This window comes from Odocoileus virginianus, chromosome 14 (assembly GCF_023699985.2).
Source record: "Odocoileus virginianus isolate 20LAN1187 ecotype Illinois chromosome 14, Ovbor_1.2, whole genome shotgun sequence".
Lineage (NCBI taxonomy): Eukaryota > Metazoa > Chordata > Mammalia > Artiodactyla > Cervidae > Odocoileus > Odocoileus virginianus.
The window spans coordinates 62206955-62218971 of record NC_069687.1 but is presented as its reverse complement, the minus strand read 5'-3'; positions in this window follow the sequence as shown (position 1 = coordinate 62218971).

Genomic DNA, 12017 nt, shown 5'->3' with positions numbered 1-12017 from the left:
TGCGGGGATGTGTGTGTGTGTGTGCTCAGTCACGTCTGATTCCTTGTGACCCCATGGACTGTAGCCCACCAGGCTCCTCTATCCATGGGGATGATCCAGGCAAGAATACTGAAGTGGGTTGCCATGCCCTCCTCCAGGGGATCTTCCCAACCCAGGGATTGAACCCGTGTCTCCTGCATTGGCAGGTGGATTCTTTACCACTGCGCCACCTGGGGATAAGACAAAAATCTCTGTCCTCTTGGCATTTACATCCTAGAAACAAAGACCTACATTTTGAGCCCACAGCTGTGTATGTGTGTGTCTATGTGATTTTGGTGATTCATTTCAGCAGTCTGAGCTCTGGTGAAATGAGATGCCCACACCTAGTGTTTGAAGTTGTTGGGTGGATCTTAGGAGATAATGCCTTACAAAGATAAGGGATTATTATTGTTCACAGAACCACTAACCTCGAGTTTGAACTTGCATTCTGTTAAACAAAGGTGGCAATTTGCAAAGGAGAATCATAGCAAGGAATTTTTTTATTCATTCAATCATTTATAAAAGTGTTTGCCCTGTTCTAAGCTCTAAAAATATTGGGGTGGCAAAGCCAGTAAAGTCCCTATCTGTTGGCAGTTATATTTCAGAAGATGAAATCAGACAATCCATAAGCAGGCACATACACAAACCAGAAAAAAATAGTGCTGTTAGTGTTATGAGAGAAACAAAATGATAATATGGTGGAGACTAAGAATGGGGCTACTTGAACCGGGAGATTAGAGAAGGTATCTCTGACAGGTGAGATTTAAGCTGAGATGTGAATAGTAAGAGAAAAAACAAGCCATGCCAAAATCTGAGGGAAACATATTCTAGGCAAAGGAAACAGCATATGCGAAGGTCCTGAGGCAGTACTGGGTTTGGTACATCCAAGGCAGAGTACTGCAACTGGGCTCAGTGACAGGAGGAAAGGGTCAGGAGATGAGCCCAGAGATGGCCAGGGGCCAGCTAAGGAAAGGCATCCCCAGCAAGGGTGCAGACTGGATTTTATCTTTAAATCAGATGGAGAGCCACTGGAGAGGAGCGGAAGCAGAGTGACGGGAGCTAACCTGTGGCCGCTCTGCATCTGCTCATGGCTGTGGTTCCCAGGGGTCACGTGTGGGTGTGAGAGCTGGACTATAAAGAAAGCTGAGCACAGAAGAATTGATGCTTTTGAACTGTGGTGTTGGAGAAGACTCCTGAGAGTCCCTTGGACTGCAAGAAGATCCAACCAGTCCATCCTAAAGGAGATCAGTCCTGGGTGCTCATTGGAAGGACTGATGCTGAAGCTGAAACTCCAATACTTTGGCCACCTGATGCGTAGAGCTGACTCACTGAAAAGACCCTGATGCTGGGAGGGATTGGGGGCAGGAGGAGAAGGGGACGACAGAGGATGAGATGGTTGGATGGCATCACTGACTCAATGGACATGGGTTTGGGTGAACTCTGGGAGTTTGTGATGGACACGGAGGCCTGGCGTGCTGCGGTTCATGGGGTCACAAAGAGTCGGACACGACTGAGTGACTGAACTGAACTGAACTGGAAATTGCATGGAGAATAGCTTGTAGGGGAAGAAGCATGGGAACAGAACAACCTTTTAGCAGGGGATGGTGGTGGGTCTCTGGATGATGTTGGTGGGTGACAGAGCCTTTGAGACAGGAAAGTGACAGGGCACAATCTCTAAAAGAATGACAGCCATTGAGAACACTACATAAACTGGTTAGAACCAGCTTGGTCCAAGATGGCAAACAACTGGCTTCCACCGGACCTTGCACCTCAGTGTACTCTGTAACAGGTTAGCAAGCTGAGTGACACGCCCAAAGGTGCCATGGCCGTCTCGAGGCTCACCGTAAGAGGCCAAAGAGTGGGCACTGGCCCAGCTCCTGGGAGTGTCCATCCCTTCCCCAAAATAGTTGGGATAATCCTCCCAGTCTTTAGCCTGTGAAATTACCCACCCTATAGAAGCTGACAGCCCCAGACCCTGGCGCCTCTCACCTTCTGAGATGGCCCCACTCTGTGCAGTATGTGCCTCCCTAAATAAACCTTTCACATGACTGTGGCTCACTCCTGAAATCTTTCCTGTGCGGAGCCAAGAACCCATACTCAGTGGCTGTTCCAGGGGCTCGCCGGAGACTTGGGTGTGACCATCCTCTCTGGCTCCACGTTCTTTCCTGCAACAGCCTGAGCTAGGATGGCGGCAGGAGAGAGGACAGAGCGGGCTTGTGAGGGCTGTGTGTGGGAGGGAGTGTGCGGAGGGAGGGAGGGAGACGAGTGATGTGGGCTTTGGCAAAACCCCACATGCTGCACTCTTTTGGGAGGAGACACAATTGACCCTGCGGCACTAACCCCATTTCTTTGGAGCACAGCAGCAAAGATAAAACCTTCGTGAAAGTAGAGGGAAGCAAGGCCTGTCCTAATCCTACCAGGAGACACAGAAGCTTCGGAAAGAGGGTATCGATTACAAAGGATGGTCTTTACCCCAGTCCCTCCTTGTCCTCTGAAGTCTCATTGAAATGCTTGCCTTGTTTAAAAGGGCGCAGAGATCCTGCTTTAACAAGTACTGAGTGGCACTTAGCAGCATTGAACAGGCTCTAATTCTGATTAAGCGTTATTTTGATTCGGAGAGGGTATATGAAAGGAAGATGAGATAGATGGAGGATGTAGACAATTCAGTTAATCTTAGGGATCGGGCTCAGAAGCCGGGTGCTGAGGGGTGTGTGTGTGTGTGTGTATCGGGTTAGTGTGGTAAGGCAGCAAGGGAACGGGAAAAGGCTCAGTCCCCCCACTATCAAGTCTAGAGTTTCTCTCTCCACTCCCCACAGGGTGAGGTCTTCCCATCCATTCTCTCTTAACAAACTCAATGTTAGTCTAGGCCCCCAGGGATCCAAGTCCTTTCAGACACAGAGGGCCCCAAATGGAGACAGTTGACATTAAACTGTGGCCGCAGAGATCCAGCAACAGGAATGGGAACACGTCAAGCCATCACGCACCTTTAAGCTTGAGTGCCATTATCACACCCGCTGCTTACACACACCAAGAATTCAGTCTTAAAAATAATTCCTGGAATTTCCTGGAGAAAAGGATAATTCTGTTACATTGTATTTTGGGGGTTAATGCCATTTATTGGTTTGATGTAAACATTTTAAACATATCACAATTTCTTCATAAAAAAAAAATATTTTCTCTTGCATCCCTCCTTCTGCCATAGAATGGGCCTGGGTTTCTTTGTTTCTCGATGTCCTAGGGTTAGCTTTTCGAAAGTCGGGGCGGGCTTGGCATCAAGGACCATTCTGGCCCGCCAGCCCATCCCACTCACAGGAACACAGTGGAAGCTGCCAGAAGCACACGGCAGAGCCTGGAGAGCAAAGGAACATTTCAGGCACAGACGAGGTGGAAAGGCCCTTTTCTGACAGTCATCTGCGGCTATCTCCTCGGGGGACCATATGTCCCCGAGCCTGCTGCTGGCCAAATGAAATTCATGACTAGGAATATGCATCCTTCGGTTTTCTGCTCCTGCAGCTGTTGGATGAGAGGCGGTGGAGGGAGGAGCAGTCCTCTCTTTTTCGTGCTGAAACGACATCTTTCACAATTGCTCCCGGTTTCTCTATGCAGGGCGCCCCCCAAGCAGGTGCTGAACTTCTCCACCTGCCCTGGCTGAGCAGCCCCGGCCACGCACCCCAGGGTGCCTAGGGATGGGAAACCCGCTTTCTCCAAGTGCCATTTTCAAAAAGCTCAACTGAAGAGAGCTGGGGTTTGAATTCACACTACTCATTCCTTGGCAAAAAAATAAAAATGGAGTTCTTTATTTCTCCAAGTGGAGGGAAGTAAAGGGAGACGATTTTATCTGGGAGCTGCGACTGCCACCTGGTGGAAAATGTTAGCTGAGCAGCTAAAACGGCTGTTCACTTTTAAGTCAGCCCTTCATTCATTTGGTCCCTCTTCTGCTGTTGCCTTCATGGGAAGAAGCTCTTGGGACCGGGGCGGGCAGGGGGTGGGGTGTTGGAGTGGAGGAGGGGCCAGCTATCACGCAGAGAGATAGAAGTCGTGATAGGGAGAGTGCTGAGCAGGGGTTAAGGGCATGGGTGCGGGAGCCACATGGCCCAGGTTTGATCTCTGCTCTAGGAATTTAATGGCATGCCCTGGTGACTCAGACAGTAAACAGTCTGTCTGCAGTGTGGGAGACCTGGGTTCAATCCCTGGGTTGGGAAGATCCCCTGGAGAAGGAAATGGCAACCCATTCCAGTACTCTTGCCTGGAAAATCCCATGGACGAAGAAGCCTGGTGGGCTATAGTCCATGCGGGTTGCAAAGAGTCAGACATGACTGAGCAACTTCACTCACTCACTCACTCACTAGGACTTTAATATTGTCAGTTTGGCTGAGTTGCTAAACCTCTCCTGTGCCTACATTTCTTCAACTGTGAAGTGGGGCTGATAATCCTATCTTACAAAGTGATTGTGAGAAATAAACTATACACCCCATGCAAATGTTTACCAGAAGTCTGGTACATAGAAAACATTCAGTAAAAGCCAGCAGCTGGCATGGAGGAGGACATGGGGCTGTGGGTGCCTCTGGACCTACTACACGCCGGGCATGTGGCAGCGCACCGGGATATGAAGGTGAGCAGAAACACTGCCTCGGTCTCATCAAGTGCATTGTCTGGAGGGAGACAGGCATGAGCAAACTAACAGCCGCTCGAAGAGCAAATAGGCATGGTCCCTGTCCAGGGTCTAGCTAGGGAGTTAGAACTGTAAATGGGTGATTATAATTTGTAATAAGCTTATTCCACAATGGTCCTCAGTGCCATAAGAAGACATAAGGGGCAACTCAGTCGTCTGCTGAGGGGGATGTTTTCTGAAGAAGGGACCTATGAGATGAGTTCTGAAGGGTGAGAAAGAGCAGCCAACCGAGGTGAGAAGGAGAGAATTTGAATAGTTCAAATGCTGCTCGCAATGGCTCACAGAGAAATCAGACTCAATGCCTTTGAGGAACTGACAGAGGTTGGTTAGGGCTGGAGGCCAAGGGAGAGCTGAGATGAGGATGCAAATGCAGGCAGAAGTCAGCTCCCCAAGGACCCATGAAAGGGACTGCACTTTGTAAGGGGCCTTCATGGCAGTGGAATGGCAGAGGCAGAACACCCTGGTACAAAGGGCTGACTACTAGCTGTATGTAGGAGGATACGTGGCTCTGTAATCAGTGGGATAAGTCAGCATGCTCTCCCTACCTGTGATCAGAAGACTGAAGTCAAAGAAAGCCAGTGGAACTGATAGGGGAAAACTGGTGCCAGCCCTTGGAAACACAGTGGATAACATCAGGGATGGCTTCTTTTGAGATGGCAGCAACAAGGTGAGATGGGGAACAGGGGAGAATTAGAGGCCTGGCCTCTAAGGCTAGCAGGAGAAATATCCAGCTTTTCCTCCACTGAGTTTTGTTTTGTTTTCTGGCCATGAGGCACGTGGGATCTTAGTTCCCCAGCCAGGGATTGAACCCACATTCCCTGCACTGGAAGTGCAGAGCCTTAACCACCATACTGCCAGGGAAGTACCTCCTCCATAGAGTTTTGACCTGTATGTAGCCACAGCAAATGAAGGTTTATCTTCACTAAGTAACTCAGTAAAGAGAAACTGCCTTGCTGACAGACCCAGCTGGGATTGGGACACTCATATCCACCTTCCTTCTTAGGACTCAAGTCCCACCACCATCTCTATCAGGTGGACAGAGCAGAGAAGGCCATCACCTACCTGGTGGACATCAAAGATATTGCTTGGGATTCCAAGACACAAGAAGAGAAGAGGGATGAGCCCCTCATGGGCAGGGTGAGGTTTTCTGAGGGAGGTGAGTTCTGGGAGAAATGGAGGAGGCTGCAGGCAAGTGGGGTGGGGCTGGGCAAGAGCAAAAGCCAGGGCAGGAGGAAACATGCTCTTCGCAAAGGTCTTTTGTGAGAGATGGTTCCCACGGGACTTTTTGCCTTTCATTCCTTCTGCTCTTGTCCTTTTATAAGTTGTCTGGCCGTTCATTTGGCTACAGAAACACCTCATTTTATTGCAATTTATTTCATTGCACTTCACAGACATTGCATTTTTTACACATTGAAGGTCTGTGGCAACCCTGCTCAGACAAGTCTATCTATGCCCTTTTAGCTCACTTCCTGTCTCTGTGTCACATTTGGGTAATTCTTGTCATATTTCAAACTTTTTTCATGATTACTGTGTTTGTTATGGTGATCAGTGATCTTTGATGTTACTACTAAAACTTGTTGACAGATTGGATGATTAGAAAATTTCAGACAGTATTTTTAAAGTATGTGCATCTTTTTTCAGACACAAGACTTGCATACTTAATAAGCCACAGTATAGTGTAAACATAACTTTCATATGCGCTGGGAAACTCATGTGATTCACTTTATCACTGTATTTGCTTTATTGTGGTGGTCTGGAACTGAATCCACAATATCTTCAAGGTCTGCCTGAATTCTTCATTAATACAGCCAATGAATGGGGAATGCCTGTGTGCATGAGGTACTGTGTTACACACCTGAGAACATGATGTGGGAAGAAAATGGCCAAGGTTCTTATTTTCATGTAGCAATTTTGGGTATGGTACTCAATAAACACTTAAGCCACTATATGAAAAAGATAATTTCAGGTCATGGTAGAGACCATGTATAAGGCAGAGACTGGGGAAAGGGAATGCTTTGGAGAGAGGGTCCCAGGGTGGGTTCTTTCAGAATGGGCCTGTAGGCTGAGAGCTGAATGGTGAGAAGGTTCTGACTGTATAAAGCCCTTTCACCCACCAGGCACTCTTGTCATCCTGCTGGTCACCTCATCAGTATCCATCCATGCTGAGCTCTAGTGGATCCCTGGGGAGGCCTCAGGCGACAGGGACAGTGACTGTGAGCTCTGTGACTGTTTCATGTGGTTAGCTTCACAAGGCACCATGACTGCAGACTTCCCTATAGTTGTCCCACCCCTGTTCTTGCCAGGGGGAAATAATTTGTGTTAGATTTGTTGTCTCTTCCACCAAGAAAAAGATCAAACACTGAATGAAAAAAGGAAACAAATCTGTTCAAAAGAATTGGAAAGCTAGTGAGGTGCTAAGACTTTGAGGAACCAAGCTTCCAGGGACAAAAAGACACTGCAATGACTCAATATTCAGCATAGCTTTCCCGAAATAGATGTGGCAGCCTAGAGGCTAAGGCATTGAGCAGAACTACAGGCAGTCCAATGGACTAAAGGAATAAAACCTGGAGTCCAGGGCCAGTCAGGTCCAGGGTCCTAGTAAATGCACTAGATTTTAAGTTGGGACACCTGAAGAGCTTTATTCTAAAGAATAAGACCAAATAAGACATACATTTGGGGTTTCCCTGGTGGCTCAGATAGCAAAGAATTCACCTGCAATGCAGGAGACCCAGGTTTGATCCCTGGGTTGGGAAGATCTCCTGGAGAAGGAAATGGCAACCCACTCCATGGACAGAGGAGCCTGGCGGGCTATAGTCCATGAGGTCACAAAGAGTCAGACATGACTGAGCAACTAACACTTTCTCTTTCAAGACATACATTTTCCTGTATAAAGACTGAAGCCAACCTATAAAAAACCCAATTCCTGATAGGATTAAGATGAAATCCCCCTACCTTAACTGCATGCCAGAAACAAGTAAATTCTCTATGGAAGAAAATAATATAAAGAGAATAAAAAGGTGAAGCCCAGAAGAGAAGCAAATTTGCAATATATACAAGTAACAAATTATGGAATATATAAGGAACTCCTCTTAATGAATGAGAATGAGAACCCCATTTGGAAATAGGCAAGAGATTAAAATGCAAAAGATAATATCCAAATGGCTAATAAGCTCAGCTTCATACATCATCAGGGAAATGCAAATTACAAGAAAGCAATATCACACTGTAATGGTTAATTTTATGTCTCAAATTCCCTAGTCCACAGTACCCAGATATTTGGTCAAACATTCTGGATGTGTCTGTGAAGATATTTTTTTAGATGAGATCAACATTGAAACCAGTGCATGCTAAGTTGCTTCAGTTGTGACCGACTCTTTGTGACCTGTGGACTGTAGCCCACCAGGCTCCTCTGTCCATGGGATTCTCCAGGCAAGAATACTGGAGTGGGTTGCCATGCCCTCCTCCAGGGGATCTTCCTGACCCAAGGATCCAACCTGCATCTCTTAATGTCTTCTGCATTGGCAGGCAGGTTCTTTACCACTAGCACCACCTGGGAAGTTCTTTAAACCAGTAGATTTGGAGCAAAACAGATTACTCTCCATAATATGGATGGTACTCATTATTGCCTCAGTTGAAAGCCTTAATAGAAAAAATAGAAAAAGAATGAATTTTCTTGAAGAAAGGAGGATTCTGTTAGCAGATGGCCTTCAGACTTGAGCTGTAGCATCAACTATTCCCTGGGTCTCCAGCTTGCTGACCTGTCATGAAGATTTTGGACTTGTCTACACACATACACACATGTACATGCACACCCTACTGGTTCTGCTTCTGCAGAGTCCTAATAAACACATCCATTAGAATGGCTAAAATGAAACAGACAACCCCAAGGGATGGGGCAATTGGAATTATCAAACTTGGCTAGTGGGAGTGAAAATTGGTACAACCACTTCAGATTCCTCTCTGGCAGTAGCTGCTAAAGCTGAAAATATGAAAACACTAAGCAATTCCACACTAAGATATATCCTATAACATATATTCTGCTATATATGTATATATTAATATATAATGTTCCCAGCAGCATGATTGATGATGACCCTAAACTGGAAACAGCCAAATGTCCATCAACAGTGGAATGACTGAATTAATGATAGTATATTCAAATAACATATAAACTTTTGCAATAACTTGTATCTCATAAATATAACAGATGAAAGAAATCAAACACAACAGGCAAACCTAATTGATCCTGTATGAAGGTAAGAAAGAGAAATTAAACACAATGGGAAAAACTAATTGATGTTGTTTGAAGTCAAGAAAGAAGTCCTTACCTGGGACTGGGTAAGGACATGAAGTGTTTCTGCTGTGCATCATTTCTGAACCTCAGTGGATATTATGTAGATGTATTCACTATGTGAAAATCTATCTATACATTTTATACACTGTTGACTGGAGCATTTTTCTGCACATATTTATAATTCAGTTTTTAAAAGTTTAAGAGTGTATATGTCTCTGTCATTGTCTCTTATTTTGGGGAAGTCACTCGACATTTTGGACCCCCCCACTTCCTCTGCTGTAAAATGCTGCATGGCTTTAAAGAGATGGTTCATGGTAAAGCTATTTGTAAAGTATAAATTAATTATTATCATGTATACATCAGAGGATTTAATTTAGGTCATACCTGGATGGTTTAATGGTTTTCTCTACTTTCTTCAAATTGTCTGAATTTGGCAATAAGGAGTTCATGATCTGAGCCACAGTCAGCTCCTGGTCTTGTTTTTGCTGACTGTATAGAGCTTCTCCATCTTTGGTTGCAAAGAATATAATCAATCTAATATCAGTGTTGGCCATTAGATGATGTCCATGTGTAGAGTCTTCTCTTGTGTTGTTGGAAGAGGGTGTTTGCTATGACCAGTGAGTTCTCTTGGCAAAACTCTATTAGCCTTTGTCCTGCTTCATTCTGTACTCCAAGGACAAATTTGCCTGTTACTCCAGGTATTTCTTGACTTCCTACTTTTGCATTCCAGTCCCCTATGATGAAAAGGACATCTTTTTTGGGAGTTAGTTCTAGAAGGTCTTGTAGGTCTTCATAGAACCTACAAGTTCAACTTCAGTTTCTTCAGCATTACTGGTTGGGGCATAGACTTGGATTACTGTGATACTGAATGGTTTGCCTTGGAAATGAACAGAGATCATTCTGTCGTCTTTGAGATTGCATCCAAGTATTGCATTTTGGACTCTTGTTGACTATGAGGGCTACTTCATTTATTCTAAAGGATTCTTGCCCACAGCAGTAGACATAATGGTGATCTGAGTTAAATTCACCCATTCCAGTCCATTTTAGTTCACTGACTCCTAAAATGTTGATGTTCACTCTTGCCATCTCCTATTTGACCACTTCCAATTTGCCTTGATTCATAGACCTAACATTCCAGGTTCCTATGCAATATTGCTCTTTACAGCATCAGACTTTACTTTCATCACCAGTCACATCCACAACTGGGTGTTGTTTTGGTTTTGGCTCCATCCCTTCATTCTTTCTGGAGTTATTTCCCCACTGATCTCCAGTAGCATAATGGGCACCTACCGACCTGGGAGTTCATCTTTCAGTGTCCTATCTTTTTGCCTTTTCATACTGCTCATGGGGTTCTCAAGGCAAGAATACTGAAGTGATTTGCCATTCCCTTCTCCAGTAGACCATTTTCTTCTTAAATTGAAGAAAGTAGGGAAACCCACTAGACCATTCAGGTATGACCTAAATCCAATCTCTTATGATTATACAATGAAAGTGACAAACTGATTCAAGGGATAAGATCTGATAGACAGAGTGCCCGAAGAACTATGGATGAAGGTTCATGACATTGTACAGGAGGCAGGGATCAAGACCATCCCAAAGAAAAAGAAATGCAAAAAGGCAAAATGGTTGTCTGAGGAGGCCTTACAAATAACTTGAAAAGAAGAGAAATAAAAAGCAAAGGAGAAAAGGAAAGATATACCCATTTGAATGCAGAGTTCCAAAGAATAGCAAGGAGAGATAAGAAAGCCTTCCTCAGTGATCAATGCAAAGAAATAGAGGAAACCAACAGAATGGGAAAGACTAGAGATCTCTTCAAGAAAATAAGAGATACCAAGGGAATTTTTCATGCAAAGATGGGCACAAGAAAGGACAGAAATGGTATGGACCCAACAGAAGCAGAAGATATTAAGAAAAGGTGGCAAGATTACTCAGAACTATACAAAAAAGATCTTAATGACCCAGATAACCATGATGGTGTGCTCACTCACCTAGAGCCAGACAACCTGGAATGCAAAGTCAAGTGGGCCTTAGGAAGCATCACTATGAACAAAGCTAGTGGAGGTGATGGAATTCCAGTTGAGTTATTTCAAATCCTAAAAGATGATGCTGTGAAAGTGCTGCACTCAATATGCCAGCAAATTTGGAAAACTCAGCAGTGGCCACAAGATTAGAAAAGGTCAGTTTTCATTCCAATCCCAAAGAAAGGCAATGCCAAAGAATACTCAAACTACTGCACAATTGCACTCATCTCACATGCTAGTTAAGTAATGCCCAAAATTCTCCAAGCCTGGCTTCAACAGTATGTGAACTGTGAACTTCCAGATGTTCAAGCTGGATCTAGAAAAGGCAGAGGAACCAGAGATCAAATTGCCAACATCCATTAGATCTTCAAAAAAGCAAGAGAGTTCCAGAAAAACATCTACTTCTGCTTTACTGACTATGCCAAAACCTTTGTGTGGATTACAACAAACTGTGGGAAATTCTGAAACCGATGGGAATACCAGACAACCTGACCTGCTTCCTGAGAAATCTGTATGCAGGTCAAGAGGCAACAGTTAGAACTGGACATGGAACAACAGACTGGTTCCAAATCAGAAAAGTACACCAAGGCTGTATATTGTCACCCTGCTTATTTAACTTATATGCAGAGTACATCATGAGAAATGCTAGACTGGATGGAGCACAAGCTGGAATCAAGATTGCCAGGAGAGATATCAATAACCTCAGATATGCAGATGACACCACCCTTATGGCAGAAAGCAAAGAGCTAAAGAGCCTCTTGATGAAAGTGAAAGAGAAGAGTGAAAAAGCTGGCTTAAAACTCAACATTCAGAAAACTAAGATCATGGCATCTGGTCTCATCACTCCATGGCAAATAGATGGGGAAACAATGGAAACAGTGACAGACTTTATTTTCTTGGGCTCCAAAATCACTGCAGATGGTGACTGCAGCCATGAAATTAAAAGATGCTTGCTCCTTGGAAGAAAAGCTATGACCAACCTAGACAGCACATTAAAAGCGGACATATTACT